Consider the following 15050-nt stretch of genomic DNA (forward strand, 5'->3'; position numbering starts at 1 on the left):
TGGGAATAAGATGACAGCCACGTAAGTCATGACAAAATTGCCAGATATATTTCAAAGGTAAAGCTGAAAGGAATCAAACCTTCCTAGTGCCACCCAGAGCACTTTCTTGAGCCCCAGCATCCGTGCTGACAGACTTAACGTTTCTGCCTGCATATACCATTGACGCCTCAAACTTACCATGCTTAAACCAGCGCTATCAACTTCTATACTCAAGTTGCTTCATACCCAGTGTCCTTAACATTACCCAATGAGACTACGGCTGGAAACTGTAAATGTTAAATGATGTTCACTGGATACTAAATATCTATCCTTTGAACTAGGAGGAAAGAAAGCTATTTAGTGACACTAAACTACTAACTTTTCACATGTCAAGAAAAAAACCATACTCCATCTCAGAATGGCTGGGAGAGAGGTTTTAGATTCACTAACATAGACTTCTCTGGAAGAAATTGTCTCTTTCTTAGCATCTTACCTCTGTTTTCTCTGCCTGGATACAGTTTGCTCTGCCTGTCAACCTGAAAAACTCACATTTTCCCCTCCAAAGCATGAAACAGTACCTTCTTTGAAAACCCCCTTACACCTCTCAATTACTTTATTTTTTCTCTATAACAACACTTGAGTGTGAAGAGTTTATCCACTAGAATGTAATTTTAACTTATTTATATTCCTCCTTAGTGGATCACAAAAGATTGAAGTATAGAGCTTATCTCTCTTGCTGCTTTATTTCTGGCATAGAATGATAAATCTGTGTTAAACTTCCTTACAGGTTGCAGCCTCTAATTAATTTTGAATGCCTTACCGATTAAAAATAATTAAGTGAAGGAAGGATAGAAGAGAGAAAACAAGGAAGGAAGAAAGGAAAGAAAGAATGAAGAAACAGCTGCTTTCTACCCTCTACTCATAGGTGTTCCTACTTGATCATCTTATTTCTAAATTTTGTAAACCATTCACTTTCTGATAAGTGACCAGTGAAAGAAGCAGCTTTACTTACTTACTTTAACACTAGTGATAGATCATGGTTATTTTCACCTGTATTATCACTCGCATGATGTTTTTCATTTCGTTGGAGATAAATACATTCTCACTGCTTTCTGTTCGTGCATGGGTGTAATTTTTTCCGATGCTCAACTTCTGTATGCCTTAGGTACAGTCATTTATATTCAGTTAGGGGGGTTAATGAATGGAAAAGCCATGCATGTTAGGAGCTTTCGATGAGTTTGTTGTTATTTTTTTTCGGTGGGAAATTTATGGAGAAAAGGATGCAAATGGAGCGTAACAATAACACATTAAAGAGCTGAGCCCTGGGTCTATGGGTTTGAATTGTGTGTCTCAGTTGAGCTAAAACTCGCAGAGTTACAGAGCAGTACAAGTTTTGAAGTGCTGAACTGAGAATTTTATAAACAAACTCTTTAGGGAAGAGATGTGGCAGGTTAGTCACTATCGACCAAATTATTTTGATTTCTTCTCAATCTCATAATAGAATATATGGTAAAAATGCATCCATTGAAGAGTACACAGTGTGCATCTTGGTAAGAAATGTGAGTATTAAATAACTGGGATTGTTCTTTGAGGTGGGTGTCGAAGTCATAAAAATTATTTGAGGGTACTTAATTCTTCAGCATCATTGCCAAGTGAGCTGACAGGCTTCGTTTCCTACAACAAAAACCCCATACAAATGTTAAATGTGATGCCTTAAGAACTGTCTTACGATGATAACTGAGAATTCATATTCTGTTCTTCCTTGGTAGCCTTACCACTAACAGGTCACTGTCATGTTATGCTCCAGTGAAAGATAAGATTACTTGAACTAATAATAGTTAGCCTCTATTACTATGCCGGTTGGAGTTGAAAGCCTGCTTTGAAGTACAGCCTTGGAAGGAGGCGGCTTGGAGCTGCTCATCTGTGGATGAACAGAGAGCCCGACTTCTCATGTTGATTGCTGGCAAGTAGACTGAGATTAGAAGATGCAAATTTGGCATGGGTCTGCCATTTTGCTGTGATTCCTTGCTTGTTTGGAGAATGAAATCCCACTTTAACTTTCTCTTTGTAGACAACAGTCATCTAATAAGGAACCTGATTGTGGTCTAATCATGGTGTAAAGACATCTGTTACATCTTATCTGTCACATTCAGCTTGAGGTAGAATGCCATGGTCTTTTCAGCATACTGTATATTGGTAAATTATGATAGAAGAGAGTGTTTCTCCTTCTTTTCTTCATACACCAAAACCAACATATATATACTGTTTGCTTTTTTACAAGCCTATCATTGAATCAGTGATTGATTCATAAAATGGGTGGGGAACGATTGGCACAAGTTATTTACTATCACAGTATATTCTCCTAGTGACCTATGCAACCAACCAACTCCAAAATATTTATTTTCAAATGTACCCAGAAGACCTAGAAAATTGATATCTTCCATTATAAATAAAACTTTAATTTATTCTGAGAGGTAAAATTATATGCATTCTCTGAACTTAATACAGCTAAAATTTAATGGAATAAGGCATAGAGGAACCAAGAAAGAGAATAACCCAAACACTTTAAGCTTTATTTTAAACGTTTCTTCCTCAATAATTTTGAGGTCATAAATGGAATAAAAAATACCATTAGAATGAGTGTAGGAAAAGTGAATATATACATATATGAAATGTGAACAAGTCTTTACTTGGATAAATCTCCATGGCTATAACTGTTTTGATTGTTATAAAGAGCAGTTGAAAGTAAATTAAAAATCATTTAATCAAGCACCCCAAAGCAGCAAGGGCATAACCTAAAAGCAGGATTATTACAATATATAAAAGCAGGAATTAGTAGATTAAAAAGCTGAAGATAATTGCAATTGTAAAATAAAATCTGAAGCTCTCGTGTAAAGATGAATAACATAACTCAAAGTGCGAGGTGTTGCAGATGTTTTCTAATCAAGGTAGACAGCAACGTTGGGTGATCCTCCCAGTTCAAAGGATAGACATTTAGTATGCAGTGAGCATCATTTAACATTGACAGTTTTCAGCCATAGTCTCAGTGGGTAATGTTGAGCCTGAACTGTCATTGGGGCATCCAATTTATGGAGACTTTGGGATAAATACAGGCTAATCCTAATACAGGAAAGCTCTTGCCAGAGCTTCAAGCCTCTGCAAACGTATTGTCTGTTGTATTTAGTTGCTTTTGACCTATTACTCCTGGAACAATGTGTTTATCTGTGGCCATTTCTGCTGATGCTCAGTGATGATCAGGATAATTACATACTAATTAAGTTAATCACATAATTATATTATATAATATGATTAACATTGCTAAATAAGTACTATATAATTAAATAAAACAATGTAATTAACTTGATAAATTATTATGCTTAATTAAATCAATACTTAAACTATTACAATGACAATCTTCATTATTACTGTATCTCTTATTTTTAAAATTACTTTTAAATCTGTTGCTCTGAAGTGAAATCATTACTTTGTGCCAGACTTAGAAAACTCCATTATGCTGGGAAGGTGGTAATTCAAAGCAATCTTATTTTCCCACAGCCTAGAAATTTAAGAATTCTTTATTTTTCAAATAAGAAATAACAAAATTTTATTGTCATCTATTCAAAAAGATGTAAGGTGAGTTAATTAATAATATGAGCAAGACTGAAAGAGAGGCACGATTACTTTTTAAACATTTTAAAGCATCTTGGGATCATCATTAGACATTCAAATGTCTGATAGAAGAAAAAGGAAAATATTTCTTTTATTCAGTAAAATATATTCCTTGTAGTATATGCAGTTAGAAATGTAATGTTATTGTTATCTGAGTTAGTAGACATACCATCAAATATTGAAATTAAATTTCTGTCATTCAACAGTTCAGTTTCTGATCCTATTAAATAGCTTTCTCTCAATTGATAGTTATTAATGAAAGCAATTATATTTAGCATAGTAAATAATATTACACGCTGGTGGGAGGGAAAAAAGAATGTGTGAAGGATGCATGTTTTTTTATATCAGGAGAATGGGTGGATTATGATATATTGAGAGTCAGTTTTTTAACACACTATTTTTTAGAGCAGTTTTAGGATCACAGCAAAACTGAGCAGAATATACAGACTTCCCACATACTCTGTCCCCACATATTCATAGTATCCCCCATTATCAACATCTTCCACCATAGTGGTACTTTGTTCCAGGTGATGGATCTGCATTGACACACGTTATCATCCAAAGTGCACAGCTTACATTAGGGTTCACTGTTGGCGTTGTGCGTTCTCTGGGTTTAAACAAATTTATGATGACACATCTCCCCTATTTGGAATATTTTCACTCTTTGTAAAAATCCTCTCTGTGCTGCCTATTCATAACCCCCCTCACCCTCAACCCAACACCAACCCTAGGAAAATACTGATATTTTTCCTGTCTCCATAGCTTTGCCTTTTCTAGAGTGTCATATAGTTGGAATCATATAGCATGTAGCCTTTTCAGGTTGGCTTTTTTCACTTAGTAATATGCATTTAAGTTTCCTCCAGGTCTTTTCATGGTTTGATAGTTCCTTTCTTTCTAACGCTAACATTTCATTATATGGACTTACCACGTTAATTCATCCATTTACCTACTGAAGGACATCTAGGTTGCTTCCAAGTTTGGGCAGTTATGAATAAAGCTACTATATAAAGATCTGTGTGGAGGTATCCACTCCTTTGGGTAAATATCAAAGAGTGTGATTTTGGGGTTGTATAGAGTGTGCGTAGTTAGAGCTTGTTTTTAAAAATGGCCTTATTCACATTATTTACATGGTATGATTTATATTATCATCATAAAGATGTTTCCAAGATGTAACTTATGTATCTAGACCAAGATATGTATTATTATAAGTGAAGACACCATTACATAATGCCCACTTTGAACTCTGGGACTGAAATTAGATTATTTTTATTAGGAAAGAGAGGACAGATTTCAAAGCCTAGAAGACCTAATACAGAATATAGCAAAGGCCTCAAAGAAATCTGTAAGTAATGGCTTCAGTTCCCCAGTAGGGTTCCTTGGAGATCAGATTGTCAAGAGGAAGACCAGGTCCTAGATACAGGCTGATTGAGGACCATGAAAGTAGTTAGAATATGGACCTTAACACTAGGAACAATAATTATTCACCAGATGGAGGAACCTAATAGATACTACATCCTAAGGACTAGGCGTACATATTCTTTCTGAAGAGTTTTTTAAAGGATGGGAAAGAAAAGTTGCAGAATAATAGGTCACAGCCCTTTCATTCTTTCTGTCTCAAGTGAAGATTAACCTTGGAGTTTAGAGACATTGACTCCACATTTGAGATCAAGTGGATTCAGCTGTGTGGAAAAGACTGCTGGGGTTATCGCAGGGTCAGGCAAAGCCCGGTCGATGCCTCCCAGTTTAGCTATGACTGGAAATGTAAGCATGTAGCCTTGCATTTGATGTAGAAAAGTGATAAAAAGAAAATTCTGCATTCAAGATGCTAGACAGAGTTGTCACTGCTAATGCAGTTATCGGTGGTTTATTGGATCATGTCTTACATGCCTTTGCCGGTAACCAAAATTGTCCATGTTTCCTTCTAACAGAATAGATTTCTTTTACTATTTCAATGTCATTAAGTAAGATGGGACTCTGAGTTTATTAGTGTGCTTGGTACAGTTTTTGCTGATATTTTCTGACTAAGTCAAACAGTACATAAAGATAGAAATTAGGCAGAACCTGCTCTGTGTGATGTAGTGTCTTCCCTGAGGTGACTGCAGCACTAAGATACACACATGTGACAGAGTTAGTGTCTCCATGTCATGGACTATTGCAAACGAAGTCTCAGCTGATTGTTCCTCCTGCAACCACTTTCCTACAAGTGTTCAGACATATTAAGAACAAGCAGAAGGTAGTATTTAAACCTGGGTTGATATTCCTGTTCACTCTTGGGATCATTAGATCAATTTCTCAAAACATGCTTGTAAAATCGGGTAGAAGCTTGGGTGCTGAGTGAAGTTGTTTTTTGCTGTTTCACCCTCTGATGATGAGGCTATCTTACCATATTTCTCTGCATGGAAAATAAACATAACTGTGTTTTCCTGATGAGTAATTTATGGGCCAGACTAGTGGTTTCAAAATAATTCAATCCCCTGCTTAGAATCCCTGGTAACTATTGAAATAAATGTATATGAAACCAAGGGGAAAAAGCCACTAAATTATTACCCAGCAGTGGGTAATATTACTATTGATTGGCTAGAAATATTAATGGAGGTCTAAGAATATGTTGCAGAGTGAATTTTGCTAATTATTTTAATGCTCATGGTTTTTCTCTAGAGTATTTTGGATTTTCTACATCTGCAATTATGTCATCTTTTCATAATGACAGCTGTACTCTTTGGGTTCCAATCTTGTAATTTTAATAATTTTTCATGTTGTATTATGTATTTCCTCTAGTTGAATAGAAATAGTAATAGTGGATATTCAGGGAAAGATAATGTAATATTTGGCCTATACGTATGAAGTTAGAGGGTTTTTTTAACATTTTTATTGATTTATAATCATTTTACAATGTTGTGTCAAATTCCAGTGTTCAGCACAATTTTTCAGTCATTCATGGACATATACACACTCATTGTCACATTTTTTTCTCTGTGATTTATCATAACATTTTGTGTATATTTCCCTGTGCTATACAGTGTAATCTTGTTTATCTATTCTACAATTTTGAAATCCCAGTCTATCCCTTCCCACCCTCTACCCCCCTGGTAACCACAAGTCTGTATTCTCTGTCCATGAGTCTATTTCTGTCCTGTATTTATGCTTTGTTTTTGTTTGTTTGTTTGTTTTTGTTTTTGTTTTTTAGATTCCACATATGAGCGATCTCATATGATATTTTTCTTTCTCTTTCTGGCTTACTTCACTTAGAATGACATTCTCTAGGAGCATCCATGTTGCTGCAAATGGCATTATGTTGTCGGTTTTTATGGCTGAGTAGTGTTCCATTGTATAAATATACCACATCTTCTTTATCCAGTCACCTGTTGATGGACATTTAGGCTGTTTCCATGTTTTAGCTATTGTAAATAGTGCTGCCATGAACATTGGGGTGCAGGTGTCATCCTGAAGTAGGTTTCCTTCTGGATACAAGCCCAGGAGTGGGATTCCTGGGTCATACGGTAAGTCTATTCCTAGTCTTTTGAGGAATCTCCACACTGTTTTCCATACTGGCTGGACCAACAGAGGTTTTATTAAAATTGCTGTCTAAATGATACATTCATGTACATACATACATATACATACATACGAATATATATATAAGGTATTTAAGAGATGTGTGTGGAAGGATGTACAAGAAGGTATGTTGGTGTTTATGTCTCCCAAATGGGATAGAAAATCTTAGAGTGAAGCTAATTTTTTATTCTATACCCTTTTGTATGTGTATGTTATACATAATCCTTTTGTTATTTTTTTCACAGAAATGATCCTAGTGAGATACCTTTTTAAACAACTACATACCACAACATTATGTGTACCTTGTAGTGATAAATATAGGAAATTTCATTTTTAATTAATATTTTTACTCAAATTCTTACCGAGCCCCCATGATATACTGGGAACTCTAACAGGCGTTTTACACATTGTAACTCACGTTCATATAAAAATACTGAAAAGAAACATCCTTCAAGTACTCAGAATGTCATCTTGCATGGATTGGGTGGTGGACAAATTAGTTTTTATTTATATACTTTCAAATTCTATCAAATTTCATTAATTATTAAAATTCAAATGAACATTTTAGGAAGCATCAGTTTACCATTATGCTTAATGGGAGTAGACAATAGGCATCTCTGGTTTGTGCAGACAGTTCATGATTTCTGTTTTCCAGGGAAGAAGAGTAGTGTGATGATTGCTTTGTCCTGGAGATTTATTTTGTTGATGTTTGAAGCTGTCACATTTGAGGTTCTGCTTAGAATTGAGCAGATGATGATGTTATTTGTCATGGTTTTTATCTGTATGCACAGGCACCTCTTCTGTCTTAGGTCCAATTGTCATAGTTGTTTAGAATCTGGGAAAGGATAGGATTTTGAGATTGACGCCTTTATGTGGAAGTTTGCTATGTCTCACAGCCACAAAATACTGCCACCCATGCTTCTCTGGCCACCACTGCCCAACCAAGATTTGTTAAGGAGAAGATACTGAATGATCATCATAAACACATTTTTCACTCAGTGGGAGGGGTGGAGGGGAGTCATTCGCTGTGCATGCCAGTCACTGCGTAGCTTTCTAGTCTCATGTCGGAAGGATGCAGCTAAAGCCCCCTGTACATGAGCAACTGTCTCAGCGAAATCACACAGTGTGATTATAGGTATTGTACAACTGTACTTATCTACCATGTTTGAAACAGTGTCAACTCATTAAAACTAGCTAACCCATCAGCTGTCGACAGCTATGATTTAGCAAAGATGCTTCTCCTTGAGCTTAGGGAGCGCCACAGAAACTGAGAAGAGGAGATGGCTGCAGGACACATCTCAAAACCCCCCTGCTGGTTCACTGTCCCTTCATTTTAACTGAAGGTTTAGAATTATTTATTCTGTGGAAATGCAAATATTGTTCTACCACCTGCTTATATCTGCTTTCCTTGGGTCTAATTTGCCGCTGGGTTATGACCACTGTACTTTACTTGATAATAACCTGGACTCTTTTTTGGAGAAAGTGACTTCAAGTGCCATCGCTAAAAAAGCCTTTTCCTCTACGGCTTGTCATGTCTTACGGTTACCAAGCTCGTTTTGTTTGATCTTAATTATTGCTTCAGGCAAAACAGGTGGACTCCCTTCCTTCTGAGCCACAGCAGATCAAGGTTCTGTGATGACGGGTAAACCTGAAGCCTTCATAAAACTGAGGGTTTTGCGTGTGAACTTTTCTTGTTTTGCACCTGTCTTTTTGTTGTTGTTGTTGTTGTAGTTCATCATTGCTGCCTCATGCTGTGTAGCCACATGGCCACCAGAATGACACTTACCATTACAAATAAGAACCCAGCTTGAGTTCCTACCTGCATTCGTAGGGGAGAATGTTTGAGGGAGAACTGAAAAGAAAACCAATTGATTTTATAACAGATTTTAAGGTGTCCCATGTACTTTCATTCATATTTCACTACTTAAGGTCTTACTATCCACATTACTGTTTTTTAAATATATTTCAGAAAGGAACTTTGATAAGTAATAATTGGAAGAATATATAAAGAATGATTTAATGACCAAATGTGATGGCTGGCACATAATTTATTAACCTCTTTTAAAAATAGTAAAAGAGAGCAAATGGAAATAAAACAAAAGGTGACTTAGATGACTCAATATGCCTTTTCCTATATCAAATTGTATATGTATGTATATAATAATACATATATCATATTGCATGTGTATGATGCATATGTGTATGTAACTTATATCCATGCTCTTTAGCAATTGGAATATTTATCACACCCTTTTATGCAACTCTAATTATAAAGAGTAAGAATACTTTTCTCTGAATAGTAGATTACTAATAATTTTATACATTTGTATCTTTCTCACATTTTCTACAATGACTGTATCTTAACTACTACAACCAAATTTATGTTTAAATCAAAATTGTTATCTTGGGTACTATGGAGAACTCACTTAAAACACAACAAAGCAGAAAATTAAACACATGCATACACACATGCAAAAACTGGTATTATATATACTGAACTGTGCAAGAGATAGTTCAGGATAGTTGGGCAATGCATAGTTTACTTCTTCCATTCAAGTTCTGCAGAGTTCTTACATTTTCTACAGCAGGTATGTATTATATAAAATGAGGTAAATATGGTTATTTGACAAAGGGATAAATTTAAACTCACAGAAATCATTCTGACAAAAGGGATGATGTAAGGTTAATTCAAACTCCACTAAAGCTAGGAAAATCAAGGTAAGGTGATCATTTTTGTAGGGAAGTACTTGACCTGGGGATTTAGTAGTTTGAGATAACTACACAGGTGAAAGGTGGTTATTATAAAAATATAGCCCCAAAATAGGGCGGACAGATTTCAAACAATTTAGAGGAAAGATAAAAGAGTTTGGGGCATGAGATACTCTCAGGATAAGTGATGCAAGTTTTCTGAAGTGAGTTCTACTTCAGTATCTTAGATGACCTCAAAGAAGAGGCACACAGAGGTTCTAAAAAATGCAAGTTCTGAGAGAGGTTTATTTAATTTTTTTTAATGATTTGGTGAAAATAATAGAAAGAAGGAGATTCAAATGAAGGTTTAGGTAAGAGAAATTTGTTTATGTATATCTCCACATTTTTCACTATATATATCTAGGACCTGTCCTAACTACACATATACATTTCTTTAAAATGGTTTCAGAGACAGAATAACTTAATGAGTTATTATTACAACTCATAAAATGTCTCTTTTGAGGCAGCTAAGTAATTTATCAACCTCAAAAAAGTTTAGACTTTTTCAGCAATGAGAAATTAAGACTTGTAATAATACTAAAATGTAGTTCCAATCCAGAGTTTTCCTGTCGATCACTTTCAATTTTTATATCGAAAGAAATCCACAAAATCATTTTAGGATAATTTAAATACAATTTTCCAGTGAATGCTATGGAATTGAAAATCATCGTTTGGTAAAAATTGCTTATGCCTGAAGGCGGATAAGATGTGGATGGAGCCAGAAGAAAGTTTCTTGTGATTCTTTTCATTATGTATTTTTTTGATAATTTTGTTAGTATGAAGTTAAAAATATCTAGCTTCTATCTTTACTGGACTATGAGTTTAGAACTTTGCTGTGATAATCCTTATGTTCAATTTTCCCTTCATTTTCACTGTTTTCATCTTTATACCAGCTGTGCTCAGTAAATGTTTGTTAAATTGAAAACATAAAAAGAGAGTCATTTATTTAACATAGGAGTTTACAAACATCTGCACTCACCTTAACAAAGCAATGATTTTATGTATAAGATCCAGTGACTGCCAAAAGGAGTTGAAGGTTTTAAATATTCGCATTGCGTAGTTTCTGTGTAGAGTGGTTTTCACACCAGATTCCGTGTCACTGGGAGAATTTGGGACACCGAAGACAACTAAAGATAAACTACCTGATGTTGCAGCCAGATTACCGCCAGGAGGGGTGCTTAAGCGATTTTAGCGATGCAGGTGTGCGTGTGTAACGATGCCCCCTTAGAACTCTTCTCAGACGTTATCTAGTGTGGATGTAACGCAGCAGAATTCCGTAGGTGGAACGCAGACTTTGTCTTTCTCTTTTTTCAATTTAAATTTTATGGTCAAATTATCTTTTTTGTGGCATTGTTCAGAAGAGTATTGAGTTTATGCAGCTATGTACAGTTTCACGGATATTATAATTTCTGTTCTGTATAAAATTCCTGCTTTCTCTAATGGATTTCCTTTTCCAAATAGGATCGGAGAGGGCTGCAGTTGGAAAATGATACTCTAAGGATGCAACTAAAATCAATTTCATCTGAGAAGTGTTTATTTTTTTAAGTTACATATAGTAAATCATCACGCATATTAATTCACTTAATCTGCTTGTCTTCCTGGAGTTAAGAAATGTCTCACGATCTTTACAAAGAAAGTAAAAAACAAAAACAAAAACAAAAACAAAAACAAAAACAAAAACCAGAGGGATTAAATACCCATAGGGAATATTATCTAAATTGACTGTCTATTCTTACCAGGTTTCAGTCAATAAATTTGGGAACATCTAAATCTATTTAATGTCACCCTCTACTTATTTTCATATTTTTCACATGTGTGTTCTAATACATTCAGGTAGTTTATACCATGTTGATTATAAATATTATATTTAAAATTAACATTTATTTATATTTGCATAATTTCATTTATAATTGATGTCTCAAGTCTTTCTATATTGAAGACCAGTAGTCCACGACTGTGAAACAAATGTTTATAAATTCAGTAATTCATCATCAAAACTATTTGTTCTGACAGTATGAGTGGAGAACTTGGAATCTAATGGTTCAGTTGTGAAAACGGTATTAGAAGAGAAGAGGTGACCAGAAATCCACAAAGAGAATAACTTTCTGAGTGAAAAATAACTCAAGACATCTCAACCTGATTTACTATAGTACATACTCCAGAAAAAGTATTTTTTGAACTACATGGCCCAGTATATACATATACATCATTTATTTTCATAGTTATAACAGCATTTGCTTCTAAGCCTCAAACATATCACAGGAGCACAGAAGTTAATATTTATCCTTGAATTTTTAATTTCCCCTCTCCTTGTCTCCCATTGTACTCCTTTTATACTTAATTCATTTTTATATTTGTTGCCACAATTTTTTTCTTGTTTTCTCAGTAAATGCTTGATTTATCTTTTGTTGTGCTTACATCCTTTTATTTTTTTGATGGTTGTTTATTTTTAACATGTATAACTAAGCTAAAAAAAAAATGTTAACCCAACTTGTGAGTCTTTGTTTTCAAAATTGTGTTTAACTTCTCTACCTTTACGTGTTTGCAATATATGTAATATACTTATACGTGTATATGAGTAACCTCATTTTTAAAATTATTCTTCTTGTAATTATTTACTGACTGATTTGTGTTTTCTGCATTTGAGTAAACTGATCCATTTTATTTATTCTGTGTTTCCTTCAATACCCTATCTTTAAGGGTTTCTTATTAAACATCCTATATCTATCTTTAATGATCTTAAATATTTAACCTACATTTATACATGCTTTTGACAAATAATTAATAGTAATTAATAAATGCATTTTCCCATAAAGAATAGAACTATGTTATCTGAGCTTGGTTTCTGCTTCAAACTCTCCTACTACCCCAAACCAGTTGATAAAAAAAATAACTGATGGGTTTTTTTTTTTGGTTTTCATAACACATTGATTTTTTAAAATGTTTTAATCAATCATTATTTAGGCTTCAAGTTTTATTCATTTACTTTTGTTTACCACCCTTTTGAGTCACAAATCTGTCTACTTATCTATTTACTATATTTTCAAGAAATTATTTCAGAAATGATTATTGGGTAATATCATTGCTGAGTCTGGCCTGTAAGTAAATGACAATGTTTTGCTCCCTTGAACTTGGCTAATATACTGTCTGGACACAGAATGTCTCTGTTTTGCAAAAGTTTTTATGACTTGACTTCCCGGTGGTCTAGCATTCGCTTATTGATGAGAAGTTGACGGAAATCTGATTCCATGTGTTTGTAGGTAAATCTTGTTGTTTTGTTCTTGTACTCCTATAATTTTCTTGAATTTCTTTCCTGTTTGAAGTCCTCAAATTTCATTGGATTGTACCTTAGGATGCTTTAGCTTTAGAAGATTTTGTGCTACTATGTCTTTTTTTCTTCATTGTCACCCCTCTATTGTCCCCTTTTGGAACGCCTAGTTCTCTATCTTCTCGTGTCTTTGCTGTGCTGCATGAGGTGATCCCACAGCTGATTAGCCATGTGAGTTCCGTTCTTTTCCAGGTTTTGAAATTTTTTCATGAATATTTATCTGTAAAAAACCAGAAACTATCCTGAAAACATAGCTCCCAATCATATATCTTTATTTTTCTTCTCATAATTTTTATATAAGTTAAATAGAATATTAATAAATTTAAAGTTCCTATTTCATTTCCCTCACTCGCTCCTGAAAGGCAATTTTTCATCTACATTTGATAAAAATTCTTCCAGTTAGAATTTGTTTATTTTACTAATTTGATTTTTCATAATTAATTCATTATATTACCTATTATTATAAAAATGTATATGTATATTTGTGTATAGTTTCCCAGCAGATTAACATTTTTATTTAGGATTATCTGCTGAAAGCCTATCCACATGGATAAACATATTTTAATATATAACATTTTATTTTATATTTTGCATAAATTGTATTCTTAATTTCCCCAAATATAGGTTACTTCTATTTCATATCATATTACTTATATTTATGAATGTGAGATCACTTTGAGGATGTTTATTATGCTTATGTGCATAGTAATATGCTACTAGTAAAATATGTAAATTAGTAAATTATGTAAATTAGTAAAATGAATGTTAGTACAAAATATGCTATTAGTAGAATAAAGTACAATTAGTCATTTAAAACAATAGCAATTTTGTCCTCATCAGTTTGCTGTTTGAGCAGGGCTCAGCAGGAACAGCCTGTTCTTGCTTTAGTCGGCCTTACCCAGTGCGCACAAAGGCCGGAGTGTAAATCACCCCCAGGTTTTCTTACTAACGTGTATAGGAATTGCTGCTGTTTGTCAGTGGGGCCTTAGTAGGGGTCCTCAGCGTGACCTCTCCATGTGGCCTCTGCTTCCTCAGAACATAATGTCTGGGCTCCAAAAGACATGCATCCCCCATTGGGGAGGGTAGAGCTCAATGATAGAGCATTTGCTTAGCATGCACAAAGGTCCTGGGTTCAATCCCCAGTACCTCTGTTATAAATACATAAATAGATAAACTTAATTACCGCCCCCTCAAAAAAACCCCAAAATCCCCCCCAAAAATGCATCCCCCAAGAGAGAAAGCCAAGTGGAAGCTGAATTGTCTTTCTAACTTGTTCCAAGACTTCACTCAACATCACTCCTGCTGTATTCTTTTTATTAATTTGAGTCTCCAGAGCTGTTCACCCCTTGATAGAGAGTACCAAGGTTCTGGAAGAGAAGATTGGATTGAAATATTACAGTGGACGTGATGAAAAAGATAATCTGTGGCAGTCTGCCTTCTCATCTAAGTATTTTTTTATCCATCCCACACGCTCAATACAATCACCTTGTGTCCCGACCCCGCACCCTCAAAACCTCATCCCATCAGGTTATCACGCTCAGGCGGAGGTTCGGCATCGTATGATCTAAATCTGGACCAGCTGTGGGTGAGCTTTGTCGGGTGTGGTACACCTGTTGCAGCGCTACTGACTTTTTCTCAGTCTGAAAATCTATGAACTAAAACGGCAAGTGATATGTCCCTGTAGTGAACGTATAGTAGAGAGACAGGCATGAGGTAACTGTGATAGCCGTTCTTTCAAAAAAGGAGGAAATGTGAGGCGCTCGGTAATCAC

General features: G+C 34.8%; 1 long non-coding RNA gene across 1 annotated transcript; it reads right to left on the bottom strand.

The window, feature by feature from the left end:
• Nucleotides 1-7683: 7683 nt before the first annotated feature.
• On the bottom strand, nt 7684-11100 carry LOC140695810 (uncharacterized). The gene is made up of 2 exons (XR_012071634.1): nt 10931-11100; nt 7684-8038 (listed from the first exon to the last, which is right to left on the bottom strand). It is a non-coding gene; the product is annotated as an uncharacterized lncRNA (long non-coding RNA).
• Nucleotides 11101-15050: the final 3950 nt, after the last annotated feature.

Source organism: Vicugna pacos, chromosome 4 (assembly GCF_048564905.1).
Source record: "Vicugna pacos chromosome 4, VicPac4, whole genome shotgun sequence".
Lineage (NCBI taxonomy): Eukaryota > Metazoa > Chordata > Mammalia > Artiodactyla > Camelidae > Vicugna > Vicugna pacos.